Source organism: Protobothrops mucrosquamatus, unplaced genomic scaffold (assembly GCF_001527695.2).
Source record: "Protobothrops mucrosquamatus isolate PMUCROS unplaced genomic scaffold, P.Mucros_1.0 scaffold1048, whole genome shotgun sequence".
In the NCBI taxonomy this organism is placed as follows: Eukaryota; Metazoa; Chordata; class Lepidosauria; order Squamata; family Viperidae; genus Protobothrops; species Protobothrops mucrosquamatus.
In genome coordinates, this window is record NW_015387280.1 from 504,979 (window position 1) to 524,792 (window position 19,814).

At 36.5% G+C, this 19,814-nt stretch overlaps 1 protein-coding gene across 1 annotated transcript in view; it reads right to left on the reverse strand.

Annotated features, from left to right (window-relative positions):
• LOC107291096 (cGMP-dependent protein kinase 1-like) overlaps positions 1-19,814 on the reverse strand; it is a gene marked incomplete at its 3' end in the record, with an annotated part of 809,166 nt that overhangs the window by 497,061 nt on the left and 292,291 nt on the right. The gene's annotated exons all lie outside the window — the stretch shown is intronic.

Sequence of the window (19,814 nt, forward strand, 5' to 3'; positions counted from 1 at the left end):
AAGACTATGTATAGTTTTCAAATATCAGTCCCTAAGCCTCAAACTAAACTACTTTTTAAAATTGGAGGAGCTTAAAATCATTTTGTAATACAAATGGCAGAACTCTTTAGTTCCAGAAGAAGCTATAAAAGTCACAAATCATTCATGGTTTAAAAGAAGTGCGCAATCAGCACCAGTCTTCCAAGATAAGTCTATATCTTGCCAGTCATGTGATATCATATGCTTTTTATGTCAATGTTTTTAAGACTTTTTTTCTCTTGGTAATAATGGTAAAATTATTAATGTAACAGATCCCTATGTTTATTGATTAATATTTAGGTCTCCTGACTTCCTTCCATTAGAAACTGTACTTTACTGCTTGCTGCCAAAATTCTACCACAACATTCATTTCAACCCATTCAGTTTTCTTGTATCCATAAATGTTCCTTGCTATAATAATAATACTAATAATACTAATAATACTAATAATGTTAATAATAATACTAATAATACTAACACTAATGCTACTACTACTAATAATACTACTACTACTACTACTAATAATAATAATAATAAAAGCTTCAAAAAGCAAAAGCTAAGTAACAATGAGTGAATAGTTATTATTAAAAGAGTGATTAATAAACAGTAGAGATATTACTCTTGAAAAATTGATACTTGAGTGACAGGTGTATTTGATCAATAATACATAACAATAGCAATACTAACATTTGTAATAGTAATGAACGGGAATTTTTTTAATTGTTTTATGGATGATGTTGACTCTTGAACTACACTAGTAATCTTTTCAAGATTAAAGATATGGATTTAAAATTCCACTAATATTGGAAGCAATGAGTGACATATTTTTTTTTTAAAAAAAATGATTGTTGCATTGCACCACTGAAACCTCTCTTTTGAGACACTAAATGAAATCACTCCAGAAGAATAGCCCAGTAGCCATAGGTGAATCCCATAATAAAATAAGCACAACAGGCATATCCATCAGAAGTTCCCTTTCAGGAAAGCAATAGTTTGGTCTAATGATTAAGGCACCAGGCTAAGAAATGGGAAACCGTGGGTTTTAGTCCTGCCTTAGCTATGAAAGCCAGGTGTGTGACTTTAGGTTTGGACAAAACTCAGCAGCACTTTTTTGTGCGGCTGCTGATAAAAACAGGATCACCAACATGATCGCCAACATCCGATAACAGATATGGCACAAGAAGAAGAAGTCTCAGCTCAATGCATCTCACAGGGTTATTGTGGGGAAAATAAAAGAGAAGGAAGAAGGTGTGTTCGGTACATTTGCCACCTTATTTGCAAAAATAATAAAAGCAGGATACAAATAAATAAAATTAGGTGAAGTCTAAAAATAGCAAGTCAAAGAAATTAAAGAGATCAGATAAGTAAAAGAAACTGAATTTAAATTACTGTAGTTTACCATTATCATTCTCAATATCTCACTATATCTCTTTATTGTTGTAAACAACCCTTGTTTTTTTACTGTGTTCATTTACCTTCATGCCAACACAAAATTAATTTACTAGCAGTTTTAGGGGGCTGTTGTTTTTGTGGCAATCTGCATTACAGAAGCTATATTATATATAGAAAAAATATATTCAGTGTAACGATTTCTCATATATTAATATAATAATATAATATAATATAATATAATATAATATAATATAATATAATATAATATAATATAATATAATATAATATAATATAATATAATATAATATAATATAATATAATATAATATAATATAATTAATATAATATAATATAATTAATATAATATAATATAATATAATATAATATAATATAATATAATATAATATAATATAATATAATATAATATAATATAATATAATATAATATAATATAATATAATATATTAATATAATAATATTAATATAATATAATATAATAATATTACATTACATTGAAATGGGATATATTTAAACCAGTTCTATGGATAACAATAAGGTAATCAAGTTTTCAAACTTTCAGAAAAGGGAGGGATTACTCTTGCAAAAGTAGCAGAGAATTATCTCTAAACAAGATTAACAGATACAACTTGTAAGAGGTGCAAAATATTTTGTTTGTCTTGACATATGGGAACTAATCAAGAAATATGCACCAACACTTCCTTCTTTTGATGAAACTCTACATCCTTCTGCAGAACCAGCCCTTGAGCTGATTGTAACATACCATCAGCTACTAAAAGTCTATCTATCCTTTTTTAAAGTTAAATGTTTAGAAAATAATTTAGGGATCTTGGAATGTTTAACTGCCTTGTTTAATGGACAAGAGTCTAAATCCCAGAATAAGAAGAAAAGCAGAATCAGCTACAGCAAACCCACATTCAGTCCTGGTTTTTCCTTCTGCCTTGTTGGGAAGAGAAGTTTGAAGTTGAAACAGAGATCCAACTCTCTGTTGAAGATGATTGTACATAAGCTTTATACTTTCAAGGGGCTTTTTTCTACACCTAATCAAGATTTAATGTTGGGCTGAGCTACAACCTCTAACTGCAAAAATTATGCAACAAAGAGAGAGAGAAATTATCTCTCTTTCTTGTGCAACACTGGTTGCTCAAATTTGCAACCAAATATGGTATTCCTAATGGTATTCACTGTGTATTGGATAGTCATTGGGATGAAGTCATATTCTTACTCTTTCCTCTCTCCTATTCTGACTTCAAACATCCTAAGGTATTTTAAAATATTTAGGGTAGAAAGGCAGAATGTAAAATTATATTCATTTGTGGTTTAACTTTTGAATCACTTCTTTTAACGAATCAAAATTCCATCACCTTTTTAAGATTTGAAATGCAGATTTTATCCTTTACAACCTGCCCTCAAAAGTGCAGATATTTTACCAATTATTTAAGAGTTTCAGGCACTGGGAAGATTAGCTGTTGATTCTCAAAATCCAATGTGAGACCATTTCTTTTTCTTTTCCTCCTACTTCCTAGAAGTTCAAACATGCAAGGGGAACAACAATGGCTGGAGGAACATTTTTTTGAACTATCAATCATATAAACCTCAATGGCACAGTTCATTTCTCTGAACTTGAAATCACAACTTGGAATCAATAAAGTGAAACTTGTAATAGGCCATTTTAAATTAATGGATCACAATGAAAAATCTGAACCAATCCTTCATCAGAAGAGAGCTATGGGAAACAGGAAAAAAATCTGAAAGAAAAATGAAGATTTCTAAAAGTTTCTTAAGGAAATTTAACTCTAAATAATAAGTATGAACTAGCACTTTGTATCAGACATCCTCATTCAGTCTTCCCCAGCCTGATACCTTCTGAATGTTAGAACTATAAATCCAGGTGTGGATTTGGTGTGGCAGTCGTAAGACACCTGGCTGGGGAAGGCTGTTCTTGTGCACAGTATTTGATTTCAAGATTCAACAGGGTGATGGACATTTTATTCATAAAAAAATGAATTGCACATTATGGCTTGGCATAAAATTAATTTAACAAGCAATGTGTTTTTAATTTTACAATTATAGTATAGGCTGCTAAGCATCAGAACCAATTAAAAACTGAATAGAAATGAATGTAGGATTTAGATTAAACACATATAATTATATAAATACTATTTTATGCAAACAATTATTTGTATGAAATACATATTTGTCCAAAGCTTGTCCAAAATGGAATACAATATTTGTCCAAAAATACAATTTACAAGTCTTTTTATACTACAATCCATATTAAAGTTCTTTTCTTGATGTTAAATATTTAAATATATTTAAATCCTACAGCTAGTTGTATATGTAATACTGGCAGTTATACTGTAATTTTAGTTATACAAATTATTATTATTGGACTTTATACTAATTACGGTTTAATGTTTTAGATGTTTACATGAAATCTTTTCTGAGAGCTACGTTGTGAAGACGTTTGACTTAAAAGATATTGAGGGAAGTCAGCTCCCTAGAGAAGGATATATTAAAAGGGCAGAAAAATATATTTCCTCAAAAGGATTTTAAAAGCAGAAACCAACCCTGCCCCCAAGTCTCTCTGTCCCAAGCAGAAGCCAGCTCTGTACAAATGCAGATGTAAACCATCGGAAAGGCCCCAGCTAGGCATCAAGAAGACAAAGACACCTAAAATCTGCATACCCTACCCAAACTATCAGAGTCATTAGCCCCAGCACCAGGGAAGCAGGATATATAATAGGATTAACCCAGCAACAAGAATACCAGAAAGGCACACCCAAACTCATGTCAGAATACGTGACACAGGAAATACAAAGCCTGAAACAGGAACAGGAAACTACTTCAAACAAAAGGCTCAAGAGGAGTATAAAAAACTACTATCCACATGTGCTCAGTCCTTTTTCTCTCCTCTTTCCTGCCAGAACCATCTTTCTGTCTGGCTCTTCAATAAACTGCAACTTTCTTTCTAAAGCAGTCACCATGTTGTTTATTTATCCCCGGCTTGGATGAACCAAGATGAAGACTTTTCTTTCCACAATATCCTTCAAATATCTTATATCTGCCTTCAACTATAGGATTCAAGCAACAATAACTTTCTTTGTAGGACTTAATAATATGGGAGGGAGGGAGAATGGCAGGAAGGAATATTAACTTAAATTCTTTTTTAATCATTCTATATTCATTATTCCCAAGAAGCTTCTTCTTCAGGCATTAAATTTAAGTGGCAGGATCTTTCTTGTTATTTAATATCATACATTTTTTTGAGGAAAGTGTATTTATTCTCCTTCAAAATAACTGCTTCTAAAATAAAAAATGTGGAACAATTTAAGAAGAAAGTTTTATTCTCTTCCTCTTTTAAAATTCATGAAGAGGTAGAAAAATTATTTAAATTATAGTCAGTTTAGGTGAAATTGAAGTATAATTTACAAGTACTTTTTCCCAACAATACCAAATGCTTTGATTGGTAAATTAACATTGTATATTTGTAGTAATTTAAAGCAATGGCATCTCATTAAGCAGAAGGTACAATACAAAAGACCAAGCAAATGAGAATAGATATGAGATGAATTAGTTATACTTAAATTATACTGAGGCCTTCTTCCAGGTTCCCCACCAAAAGAGTTGGAGGTTAACTTCTAGTAGGGAAAGAGGGATTTTTTTTTAACCAATGCCTGCATTTTTAATTTTTTTAAAATTTTATTTATGTGTATCCTATCTTTATTATTTTTACAAATAACTCAAAGCAGCAAACATATCCCACACAACTTCCTCCTCTTATTTCCCTCACAATAGCCCTGTGTGTTAGCTTGCTGTATTAGGATAATTGGACATCAGGTAAAAACTTTCTATTTCCCCAGGCTTTTAAAATGGGTTTTACTGATGTTCTAAGTTTGTTTAATTTCCATTGCATTAGATTCTAAATGGCCGTCTTCCTGCTACCAACTTTTTATAGTTTTTTTTATTTAAATTTTTATTTTATTTATTGCACCTGATTTATTTATTGAAATTGTATTTTTATGTTTGCTTTATTATAAACAACCCAAAGACCTTCAGCTAAAATTATAATAAACTATTAAATTTTACAATTAAAAAAATTATCTAGTTCTTATCTAGTGCAAAGTCATAGTTACCCCCAGTTTTTTCATAAATTATTTCAGGAAAAGAAGTGACTTCAAGAATCAAAATAAGACATTTTTGCTCTGACCCATCCACGTGTTTAGTTAAAAATAAAATCTAAAGAGTATTACACTGTTGGGAGCATGGAGAGCAGTGAACATAAATGATTGTTTTATAACATACATTGTATTAATATATACCATATATTTAATTCCAAGTTTCAACGTGGAAGAAAAGCTCGGCTGTATTGTGAAATGACAGACTGACGGTTAAGACATTTGTGCCAGAAAATGCACAAATGCTTTGAAAGCCATGATCAAATTTCACAGATTATTCAATATGCCAACCATTTTGTTTTGTTCCCTTCAAAAACAGACTGGATGATAGTTAACATGCTTCTGCATGCATAATGAAAGACAACTTTTATTTATGGTCAGCGACCAGCAAAGTAGCTACAACTCTAAAACAAGGCACTAAAAATATCTCAAATACAGTAACAGCAATAAAACTACCACAGAGAATTAAAATTTAATAAGTAAATGTAAGAAGTAAACAAAAGAGAACAAAATGTAACAAAGCGAAAAACGATAAACAAGAGCAATATTTATTTATTTTTTAAAAAGAGCCACTTGTTTAGCCATTATCTTAGTTAGTGATCATTCTCAAATATGATAGTAATGAAAAAATCATTTTCCAATCAATACCTGCAAATTTCATGCATCTGACAACAAAAGCCTTAAATGTAAAGCTGAGCAAGACCACAGCTGCATAGAAGATCCTAATCAACTAATAAAAGTCATAAAACTCACCTTGTTAACTTCCAAGTAGCACTTTTTTTGTCACCCCAAGGGGGCAAAAAATATTGAAAAGGTGGGGGGGGGGAAGCAGCACAATTGTAAGACAACTTTATCTGAATAAGAGAGCATCAACCCATGATCTTCACAGCATCTCTCTCTCTCTCTCTCTCTCTCTCTCTCTCTCTCTCTCACACACACACACACACACACACACACACACACACACACACACAAACACAGAAACACACACGCCCCCTGTTCACTTAGCTACCATTTCACTTCACAAGCAAATTGTTGGAATGGAACATGGCTGCTAAATGAGGAAGAGGGTGTAAAAGAACTTTCTTGGAAAATCTTTCCAAGTTTAGCATACCTTAGGGTAGTTTTCCTCAATTTCAGCAGCTCTGAGTTATGTGGACTTGAACTCCCAGAATTCCCCAGCTAGCATACTAGTTGGCTTAAGGTAGGGGTGGCCTCTTAAAGACCTGTGGACTTCAACTCCCAGAATTCCTGAGCCAACATGGCTGGCTCAGGAATTCTGGCAGTTGAAGTCCACAGGGCATGCCTTAAGCAATAGCTGCTGGTAAGAACTTGGTATCTCAGTTTATTATAATAATAGGGTTCCAGTCTCAGAATAGAAAACATATCTCTCTCACTGAAAGTCTGATTTCTACCAGGAAGTCATATAGCTATACCTGCATGTAAGTTCTTGTAGAAAGGGCAATGAAGAAATAAGTACAGTAAGATCACAAGATCATTCTGCCCATAGGAACAATTTCTCCCATTAAATGGGATTTAATGAAACCTCCCATCCAATACTGTCAAGGCAGAACATTAAAGAAGACCAAAATAAAAGACCTACCATGTACTGAGAAAATCTGCAATGAAACAGTTAGTTTGCAGATCTAAAATGGTCTCCAGGAAGGAACCCAGTCTTGTAGCTTGCCTGCAGCACTCAGGTCTGTATGGTATGAAATAGTGAAGACTTCTTAACAAATCTACTTTCCTCCTGGCCTAAAAATTAAAAAAAGGCTATAATTGTTATGTTTTGAGTTCGGTGAGGCATTGACGAGGCGATTGGTGCAACAAGAACTCATTTATTAAGTTAACAACAGAAGCGGCCGTAACTGTTTTATACGGATCACCACTAGGCGGCGGCCAATAGAATTAAAGCAGTCTTTCCCACTCAAACACAAGCTAACAAGTATGTAGACAGTCAGTCTGGAGTTTAAACGGATGCAGCCATTTAAGCATTTTCAACAGTTTCTAAGCAATTTACATCAATACATAACACCCCTTCCCCCTGGATAGTTCATAATGACAATTATTGAACATAGTCTTGTAAATACTTTGGTGGCCTTCTCGACCTCTCTGAACATCTCGGCAGCGCTGGAGGCCCCCGGTCTACTAGCTTCCCTGCCAGGCTGGGTAGACCGGGACTTTGGGACCCGTTTATTGCGGGTAGACCTGAGTCTCTGTGGCTGGTCTGTCTGGGTAGACCCGAGCCACTGTCCATTGGTGGAACAGTTTCCACTGGGCTGGAAATTGGAGCCGTCTGCCGGATTCGCTCAGTGAGTGCAGTCTCTGCAATCGGGGCCAACTCACCCTCCGCTGGTGTCCCATGGGGAGAAGGGCGGCATATAAGTTCAAAATAAATAAAAATCCCCTCTGCTGGGATTCTCAGTAGCGCTCAAAGATTCTGATGCCAGGCTGCTATCATACTCATGCTGTCATGCTGTCATGCTGAATTTGACTTTCACAAGAGTCATGAGCCAGAGGCTGGTTTGCTAGCTTTCTTCGCAGTTGGTCAATGTGCCGATGTAGCACACGACCGTCTTCCAGGACCACTTTGTAAGAAAGCGGCCCTGACACCTTACCAACCACAGCTACCATCCACAGTGCCCCTCGACTGTAGTTTCGTGCCCAAACTGGGTTGCCAACTTACAAACTGCACGGTGACTTTGGTGTGCTGATTCCGAGGCAACTTGGTCTGGATGCAGCTGATCCAGCTTAGTGATTAAACAATGGCCACATCTTAATTCAGCTGGGCTTCTGCCCATGGAAGTGCATGGAGTCGTGCGTTGGCAGAGTAAGAAGTCTGCTAGTCTATGCTGCCAGTTGCTGGTTACGATCCTTTTAAAGGATTCTTTGGTCGTTCGGACCATGCGTTCCACTTGGCCATTTGAGGCCGGGTGAAAGGGAGCCAAAGTGGCGTGCCTGATCATATTAACCCTCAAAAAGGACTGGAATTCTGTAGCTGTAAATTGAGCCCCATTGTCGGGTAACCCGTGTGTGGCAAAGATCCTGTGCAATTCCTGGATGGTCCTGGCAGTAGTCATAGTGGGGACAAGTGCGACCTCTAACCACTTAGAGTGACTGTCCACCACAATGAGGAACAGCTGTCCCTGAAAGGGTCCCGCAAAATCAATGTGGATTCTTGACCACGGGGCTTGTGTTGTTTCCCATCGATGGATGGGGGCTTGCGGCATTTCTGGCCGGGATTGCTGGCAAATGTAGCAGCAGTGTACTTGGGCCTCAATATCTTTATCTAACCCTGGCCACCACATGTAGCTTCTCGCGAGTGCCTTTATCCGGACTATTCCCGGATGTCCCTCATGCAGAGACTCTAGTACCCTGGGCTTTAAGGAGTGCAGGACTATGACCCGACTTCCCCACAAAATGCAACCTTTGTGAGCTGACAGCTCGTCTTTCCTGCCAAGACAGTCTGAAACTGTCTCGGCAGCCACATCTCCCGCATTAAAGGGAGACTCTGGCAAATCCTGGATAGCCAGAATGCAAGCCGCTGGAGTGGGGTCTGGCTCTAAGTGCGGCAGGGGCAGCCTGCTAAGGCCGTCTGCGTGGCCCATTTCCCTACCCAGTTTGTGAATCAGCCTGTAATTATAAGCTGACAGAAAAATGGACCACCTCAGCATCCATGGAGAGAGAATCTGAGGTGTTTGTTTGTCCGTTGTGAACAGACCCAAGAGTCTGTTTAAATTGGATTTTTTAAATTTTTATCAAATTTATTTTAATAAAATGCTTTTGGAGTAAAAATCTATCTAAATATAGTTTTCTATTTAATATACATTAATAATTTAATTTATTCAGCATGAAATGGGGCTTAGTTATGTAGCATGAGGCTGTATATTCTGCAATATTTACATTTTTGGTAAACTCATTCAATGAATCCAAGCTCTGCAAGCTGAGATAACATGTACTGCACTGATGCATTCATACAATTTCACAGTAACCATGAGATAAATCATAAAACAAAGTTCAGGAATATTCCTTTATCCCATTGTTTTGCAAATCTATGTACACTACAAACGTTTGAAGAGAAAAGCATCTGTACCAGGCTCTAAGTGTTTTAATTAAATAAAATAATATGAGTAGTTCTCCAATTATATGTGATTAACCTGTTAACTAAAATCAGTTCTGATAACGCTGTTTTACTAACCTAACAGATTATTATTCTGAATAGGAAACCTTCATTTTGTTTGCAAATAATATTAAAGATTCTAACTACCAGCAAGAATGAGTCTTTACATTTAAAGAGCACCTGTCATTTCAGATCCATCATGGCAGCGCCTGTTAGCGGGCAACCACTCACCTGTTGCCCGCCATGTCCCTCACCTTGTTGTGTCACTGCCACATCACCAGCCATCCCATTAAAGTGAATGGGACTGTTGGTGAATCAACAGTGGGTCAGAAGAGGAGCCGTTGCGGGACAGAGATGGCAGTTGCTCTTTAAAAATTATGATTTAAATCGAGTTGATTTAAATCAAGCCTTTTTACTAGTGATTTAAATCATGATTTAAATCGTGATTTAAATCGACTTCATTTAAATCAAACCCACCCTGCTTCCAGTGGAACCACTCCTGTTTCCACACAGATTAGAAGACAATATGAAAGCTGAAAGAATGCTTTCAAACCCTTAGACCAGTATACAGGACCTTTAGATTCTTGTCTGTGCATATCTGTGCAATGTATAGCATTTGGCACAGAGATTTAGCATTAAGCAGCTTAATGGCTGCAGTATTATTCGGGGCAACTTAAGGAAAGAAAAACTACTGGAGCACCATTTTCTTTCTGTGCTTTATTATTTACTTGCAATGCTGGCAGAAAAGACCGCCTTCTCTATATTGTCTTCTGCTCTTAGACTCTCTTGAAAAGAAGTTCTAAGAAGTATTTTTCCATCTTTTACAGATTTTTGTCAATTGTTTACAAGCAAAGAAAAAGAAAAATAGCTGTCAATAGATGTACACTGAACTCCATTAAGGGCTTGATTGCCTTTTTGATTTTACAGTCTACCTATAAAAACACCCACAAAAAGGACTGTCAACCAGGCGATGCATACAGCAAACCCTTATGTAGCGGCTGGACAGTATAGGGCAGTTTTAAGACAGCAGTGGATACTTAAAATCTAGCATTGGGGAAAAATACAAAAAGGAATCTCAAGTGCAGCCAAGCATGAGATTAAAGAAGGTTGGAGAGCACACTGCTTGACTAAACACATTTTGTCCTCTCTTCAAGTACCTTCACGCCTCAAATCCACCTTCTGGCTTCAAGTGTCCTCCTTTTTTAGACATCTTTTTCCCCCGAACTACTTTACCCCTTAATCTTTTTTTTTCCCTTGATCTGAGACAATGCAATATAAAATGTGTGGCAATAAACTTTCCATAGTTCACTTGCAATAGAAGTGCCACCGTCCACCAAAATGAGGTAGAAGCATGAGGGAAACAATAAATGATACGATGACAGTATTCCCAATCTTTTCTTTTACAGCAGAAAAAGGCAGCATTTTTAGACATGTAGTTAAAACTCTAAGTGGTTTGCTACTGCTTCATATGACACGGGACCTAAGAATCACCAACTCAAAATAGTCAAGCTGTTAAGCCAGGACTTCCATTTCTGCATTGTCTATCATTACAGAAATAGCCATTTCTTTGTTCCATTTACTTCGAGCAACTAAAGTTTTAATGAAGGGCTTTCAGTTTGGCATTCAGCGTTCAGAAAAGCCAACATTGAATTTTCTATGAATATAGATGCCGGAAAATCAGTATGGAAATTTAGAACAACCTCCTTCTGTGCCAGCTGAGCTAATTATACAATCTTGCAAAGACCAGGATTTTAAGACCACATGAGATTAAGAAAGGCTGTGGAAATTGCACGTGTTACAGGGCTATGAGCTTTCCACTGTGTCATTTTCATAATAACTGAAATTGTCATAGGAAAGAAGGAGATGGTCATTTCAAAATTAAAATCAATTTACAAATCAAAATAAAGTCACTACAATTACAAATATCCTAGCACTTAGGAAATTCAAATCTTCCTCCTAATTTTTTTTCCTGTCAAGACACATTTCTTCTTTCCAAAAAGTCCACACCACCAATGAGGTCAAATATTTTAATATTTTTAAATACTTCCAAATCAGATTAAAAGACCACATTATACAATACCTAAGTGCTGCATGTTCTGTATCGTAACTGTGAGTCTTCACATTACGACAATTTTTAATTTTGGAAGGAGAGATTAAATTCAGTCTAGGTAGGTCCTGCTCTTGGCAATTGCCTGGAAGCCCATGCAGTTTTGGAAGTGGTTTGCTACTGTCTCTTTCCTAGGGCTGAGAGAGTGTGACTGGCTCAAGGTTACCCAACCAGCTTTCATGCCTAAGGTAGAATTAGAACTCATAGTCTTGGCAGTTGGTGCCTTAACCACCAAACTGGCTTTCCTCTCCTAATTTAAGAGTACTGAAAGCCAATGATGAGTGACTAACAATGTAGCTGCAACCAACATACAGATAGTCCTCGACTTACAATAGCTTGTTTAGCAACTGTTCAAAGTTGCAACAGAAAAAGGTGGCTCATGACCATTTTTCACTCTTAGGACCAAACCAGCATCCTCTTGGTCACGTAATCAAAATTCAGATGCTTGGCAACTGGCTCATTTATGATGGTTGCAGTGTCCCGGGGGTCATGTGATCTCCTTTTGTCACCTTCTGACAAGCAAGTCAATGGGGGAAAACAGATTTAATTAACAACCATGTTACTAATTTAACAACTGCAGGGATTCACTTAACCAATGAGGCAAGAAAAGTCATAAAATGGGGTAAAATTCACTTAACAAATGTCTCACTTAGCAACAGAAATTTTGGGCTCACATGTGGCTGTAAGTCGATGACTACTTGTAAAATCTAACCCTGACTTTTTTTTCCAATTTACTCTCTTTAAGCCATAATAAAAGACATAATGCTGATGTTGCTGGAACTGATGAAACACAGATCCTATTTGTCTCTTTAAAGGTTGCCCCAAAGCTACTAGGTCAGGGGCGTCAAACTCGCAACATCACGTGACATGTTGCAATGTATCGTGATTTTTTCCCCATTGCTGGAGCTGGGGTGGGTGCGGTTTCGGCATGACACATCCGGCCTGCAGGCCAGCAGTTTAACACCCCTGTACTAGATGTTTGGATTCATCAAACATGTCAGTATGTTCCGATATTAGCAATGCTCTATTGAGAACAAAGAAAAAAAAATCATGTTCACAAAATTAGTCATGGAGCTATGCTTTTCATCATCCTCAATATGCATATTAGAAATAATGGGACTGCATTATCACAACTTTAAAATTTGAAAGGGAAGCAAGGCTAATATCCAAAATGCCACACAACTGTTCTATATCAGTCCAGTAGGCAACTAGACAGGTTATTTTAGACAACTGTTGACAAAAGGTTTTAAAGATTTTATGCTGTTGATTTTACATTATTTAAATTAGTAAACTGCATTTTATTGCTCTTGTAAGATGCTGATTGTCACTGATATTAGGCAGCCAGAACATGGGTAAATAAATAAAATATAGAGCATTGCATTTTTATTCAGTGTAATCCTGTAGATGTAAAGAGCAAAACATGGACAGCCATGTCAGTTACTAACTAATATGTAAGACTGATTTTTCACTTCAGCATAGCTTATTTTTCAGTCACTTATATTTTAAGTCCATGATTTCTTTTTGGCTTACAACATACCTGTCACTTAATGTGATATATAAATAAGAATATAATATTTCATTCTAGTTTCTGGCTTCTTTTATCCTATCAAAAGCTGTAATGAATCCACGTAAATTCAAGGCATTAACGAGAACAAAGGAGAGAAAACAAAGCAGAAATTATCAAAGAAACCATACTTATTTTTATCACATGCCAAAGTGACTGGCTAGGTTTGCATAATAAAGTAAATCACAAACTAGCAACCGTATTTTAGCTTATCAAGTTGCCTGAATGCACCCTGCATGGTTAATTATGGTTCAAATTCTACTGAGACTCATTTGAACTGAGAAAACTATACTAATATTAGCTAATATTAGCTAATATAGCTCTTGTATCTTTGATATATTATACCATAATTAAGATATGGCTAATGTGAATAGGAATATTTACTTGGATCCCCATCAGTTCCATATTGTCTGATTAATTTATTGTATAGATTGGTTATGATGATTATGATCACTAGCTTATATCAATAAGCAATACAGCTGTAAATGGTTTAGTACATTCTTTGCCTATGGCTTGTATTTCTGGCTCTTAGGATATTTATTAATATGGTTTTAATACTTTATATCTCTTGTTTTTATATTTGTTGTTCTATCTGATTATTATGTGCCATCCAGAAATGCTTTTGGTGAGATAGATGGCTATATAAATTTTATTAATGAATGAATGAATAAACATTCTAAAAAATTGTATGTATGTGTTTATCTTCCTTTGTGAGCATCACAAAGCCTTAACTAGTAGCCCAGAAATATTGTCAAAACTGCTTTCTGAATTGTAGAAACTCAAAAGCATAAGTATGAAGAAAAAAGTTGATAGCAATCCTAGGATTCATGCAAATACAGAAAAATGAAACTAGATAGAATAACAAGAAAGGGGAAAGGAGAGAAAAAAGGAAGAACTGACATTGAAGTGGGAACTGGCAGAAGAAAGTAGCAAGTTAAGACAAAGGAGGCATAGTGAAACACACACATAAAACAAACACACATACACACATATTAACAGAATATCAGAATTGGAAAGGACCTTGAAGGTCTTCTAGTCCAACCCCCTGCTCAGGCAGAAAACCCTAATACCATTTCAGACAAATGTTTGCCCAATCTCTTCTTAAAAACCTCCTGAGTTGGAGTACCCACAACTTCTGGAGGCTACTTGTTCCACTGATTAATTGTTCTAACTGTCAGGAAATTTCTCCTTTAGTTCTAAGTTGGTACCTTCTATTTGGAGCCTTCATGTCAATGTTAACTCTTGGCAACTGGCACAGTTTTTGGAAGTGGTTTGTGATTGCATCCTTCCTAGGGCTGAAAGTGAATGACCAGCCCAAGATCATCCAGGTGGCTTTGTGCCTAAGGCTGGACTAGAACTCACAATCTCCCAGTTTCTAGCCTTGTGCCTTAACCACTACATCAAACTGGCTGCTTCCTCAAGCCCTTCCTTCCCCCTTTCTTTAGCATATAAAATGTCTATTCAGTCTTACCACATTTACTGGAAGTACTCCAAGATATGGGTCATAACATTGCAGGTTCAGTAAGTATATGTTAATAGTGCAAGAATAAGACAGTTGTAAAGGAAATGTGAACAACTGTTGGCTTCATGCTTACTTGTAGGCTGTCTGACAGCATCTGCCTGGCTACTTTTGGAAACAGAATTATTAGCCATGTTTCCTTTGATTCATTCAGTACATGTCTTCCTATGATTTTATTACTTCCTTTGACTCATTCAGTACCTCTCTTCCTATGACTGAGGAACAATATTTTGCATATGAAAAATGAAACTCAATATCCCCTCATAATTCTATTCAGATAGATGTCAAGAACTAAAGAACAATAATTTAATTAATGGTATTACCAGACAGATATTTGAAATAGGTAACATACTACCTACACAAAGGTAAATGCTAATAACCAATTAGTGAAAGTGATCAGAAATTAATTAAAAGTTTTCCATTTGATGGACAAGATCTGGTGGTGACAATTTAGTTTATTAAAGAGTATTTAATGACTTGGTATAGTGACAAAAAGTGATGACAATAATAGAGGTCTTTTGTTGAAGAGCATTTCTCCCCTTAATTATCTTTAAAATCATTGGTATGGCCACTTTCTTTCCATTTTACCTAAACATTTTTCTACTTAGGTTTTCCTGTGGAAAAATAAAAATAAACCCATCATGAATTTCTCTGAGTACAAATAAGCATAATTTCTGAATATGTATTCTATACTGGCATAGCAATGAATGAACTCCAGTCATGTCTTTCAATGTCCATCAAAAACTATATTTCAAAGACATGCTTAAGGTCTGTATGAAGAATAGTGATATCTTTACAAAGTATAGAATGAAAAAATGTATTTTAGAAAAGCATACAGTGAGGAAATTTATATTAAACATGTATAACTGAACAAATGTCCACTAAAATTGGGTATATTATGAAAAGGTGCATATAAAAGTTGTACTCAGGATTTCCCAAAGTGTGAGGTGTGTCTTCCTTGGGGAGCAGGAGAGAGAGTCCAGGGAAGGCGTGAAAGACTTGAGGAACCATCTTACCCATCACATCAACCCGTCCCACCCAGTCAGGCAGGCAAGGTATTTATGGACCCTGTTAGTTAAAGAATTTTGATTGGTTGGGTTCAGAAATAGAGCCATTGTCGCTGCCATATGGAACATCCTTCCCCAGAGATGAAGTGAGAAGAGTGTGAAGACCTGATTCTGTCATCTCGCATGGGGCTCAAAGAGGAACATGCAATCCTGGGGATGTTTAGTACCCAGAAGACAATCCCACTGTCTTTAAGTTTTTAACTTATCTATTTTTTGGCTTTCATTATACTGAATTTGATATGCATTGTGTGGTTTTTATGCTTTTATCTGTAAACAACCCAGTCACTCTGTCAGTGAGATGGGCAATATCTAAATTTGATAAACTAAATAGTTACCTTGTTGCAAATTTCCCCAAATTTTCATTGTACTGTTTTCATTATACATTTGTGTTCATTTTGGTGTTTGGGATTTTTAGGGGAGGTGTGTACATTACGTTTTCACTAAAGGGAGTGCAACAGCACAATGTTTAAAAATCCCTGACCTACATATTAAGGAAAACTGTGAGTAAAAATGGTAAGAATGTGAACTCTGTTTATACTAACCTTCATGTTCCTAGATGATACAGATTAACCCATGAACTTCTGATGAAAAACTTGATTTATTTTATTATTTATTAAGCACAGTTCTATCCCACGACAATCCGAAAATCCCCAATATCAAATGACTAAGGGTGATTTCTAAATATAATTCATTTTCCTATATTAATTCATATTTTAAAATTTTTATTGTAAATGAATGGCTATCATTGCAAGCCTTTACTTATAACTGGAGCTATGGGTAATTTGCTTGATATGTTGTGCTCTGCTCTGCTATATTATGTTTGTAGGATAAATATTCTGTTATGGTGCTTAGTGGCCATTTTACATTTTGGATTTTATATTTATAGTATATATTGTATATGTTTTAATGTTATGTGGTTTGAGGATTTGAGGATTTGTTTGGTCAGAAAGAGTCACACTATTGTTTTTCTGCTATAAAGTGATAAATTGTTTGAGTTGGGCAGTCTTATAAATCTAGTTAGTAATAATCTAATAATATAATTATATTATCATCTAATAATTATTATCTAATTTAATAATAAAATCTTAATTTTGCTCTCTGTGAAATTAACTTTCACAAAAGGTCCAATTTCAATGTTAGAACAGTTCAGATTCCCATGCATTACATAACATATTTCCTTGGGCTAATTAATTTGGCACTTATTCTCAAGACAATTCCTTTTTCTGAATTAGCCAGATGACGACAACAACAAAAAACCTTACGGTATAATACAATAATTGCTGTAAATGCTTATTTAAAATTTGACACGAATGGACAGAAGTTATCTTACTGCAAAAGAACATTTACAACAAGGTGAGAAAGTATCTACCAAAAGCCAAACAAGGTATACCATTTTGCTTATCTCCATTTTTAATTCAATTGATTGATGGATTATGTGTCATTGACTCATTTTCAGTTCCTAGCAACCACACAGAACCTATATTCCTTTGAGGCATACACTTAATTTTATGCCTCAAAGAAAATGGTACTACCAATAACAGAAATGCAAAACCTTAGCGTAAAATACAGAATCCTGTGCAATATTAAAGCATGTTGTATCAAAAATAAGCTCCCTTGAACTTAAAATTTATGCAACAAAACTTTGCTTAGAGCTCACCTTCTAGTCTGGCTAATGGGTTTGTGGTAATGCAGCTTATACTCCACTGTCCTCTCAACTGCAGGAGACAGCTCTGGAGACTATTATTAAAGCAGGATTCCTTATTTTCTAACATATTGACTGCTTATAACCTGGGGTATGTGTTCTTAACAGCTTTCTAGGAATTACTGCATAAAATTCTTAGAATTTATCTATGTTTAAATGAAAATTGTATGGGATGCCAAATGCCTTATAATCTGCACATGAGATTTTGATGTGTATGTTTATAAATATAAATATAATTGTTTGATACTGAAAATGGAATATAAATTAATTTAGAATGGAGGAAATCCTGAACTGAATTTTACTGAGGTGTGTTGTCTTTAAATCCCCCAAATCGTATTAAGTTCTGCTCTACTTCACCCATTGAATTTTGAATTAACACACAATTCTTCCTTTCTGACTCTTTTCCTCCTCAGAACTTCCAACCTGATCATTATCCTATCTTCCCCCTTGCCCAAATCCTATTGTTCCATTGTCCCAAAGGTGCTTTTCCAAAAAAGCAACTGGACTTTCTTGGGGCTTTTTCCCTGAAAACAATTCACTTCTCATCCAAGAAGGTTAGCCATTTTGGAATTGCAAAATTCCAAATTCCCAGACTAAAATTTCTTTTGGAAATTGAAACTCCCAGGAAGCCTTAGCTGTCAATCAGGGAACTGTGGCATTTCTACACTGACAAATGACAGTCTAACAGGCACTCTTTGGACATTGCTGGTTTCTAATATCATAATCAAGGATCTAAAGCAGACATGTCAAACACAAGGCCCACGGACCGGATCCGACCCGATATGTGGTTCCGTCCAGCCCAGGGACCTGCTCTGGAAAGAGTGAAGGACTGGCCTGCTGCACCTCAGCCCGGCCCAGGCTGACCGGGCACTGATCTACAATCTGGTTGCATCCATCAAAGCCAGAACACACTCAGTCTTAAATCCACAGGGCAGCCCCGCCCCACCCCGCCCCCTGGGTGTGCACGCAAGCGGAGTCCAGTGTCCCTGCTGGCTGTCTTGTCCCGCAGGCTGACTTCACCCAGGACACCGGCTCTGGCTGTCTCCAGTACGCACACCCAGGGGGTGGGGCAGAGATGGAGAGGCAGCTTCTTGCTGATTCCAGGGCTACCCCGTGGAACCTTCATTCCTTCATTCCTTTTGTAGCAGAGAAGGGAGTTGGTGGGATCGGCGCTGGTTGGGAGGCTTTGCAGGAGCTCTGCAGATTCAGCAGAGAGGTTGGGAGCTCCGGAGGCCTTTGCGGTGGCTGGTGGCGGGGCAGGGCTCTTGGGGAGGGATTTTTAAAGGAGAAGAGGAGATTGACTGGGGGAGAAGATTTTATTTTCTCTTTTTTGGAGAGGCAAGCCAGAAGGAGGGAGAGTGAGGTAGGAAGTTGGCAAAAAGGCTTTTTATTCTCTCTCCAGAGAAAGAATAAAAAGCTTTTTCACAAACTTCCTACCTCGCTCTCCCTCCTCTTGGCTTGTCTCTCTGGAGAAAGAATAAAAAGCTTTTTCACCAACTTCCTACCTTACTCTCCCTCCTCTTGGCTTGTTTCTCCAGAGAGATTTAAGACTGAGCGCGTTCTGGCTTTGATGGACGCAACCATGCTGCCATGTCCTCAAAGGTTGTAGATCAATGCCCAGTCGGCTTGGGCCGGGCTGAGGTGCAGCGGGCCAGTCTTTTGCTGTTTCCAGAGCAGGGCCTGGGGCCGGACGGAACCACATATCGGGCCCGGGCCTTGTGTTTGACATGTCTGATCTAGAGTACATCTAAGAACATCTATACTGAACTCTGTTGCATAACGGCATACTTTGAGCTTGATGTTTGGTATATTTCCAAGAAAGATTGTTCATTAATATCATAATGCTATTGGGGTTTATTTTGTCCAATTAGCCAAAAACAAAGGAAAGAATAATATTCCTTTGGTATAAAATCTGAAACAATTTATCAGTTTAATCAACCAATGTAAGACAACCTCTTTTGCAATGGAAACTAGCTTAATTGTGTTCCAAAACATTACATCTGACAGATGTTGAACAGCCACCTTGGGATTTTACTTTGCTATGTAAATGTATGCAAAGCCTTAACAATAACATCTAATATAGCTTCCAAATGGTAGAACAGTAAACTCATCTAAGATAATATAAGCCATT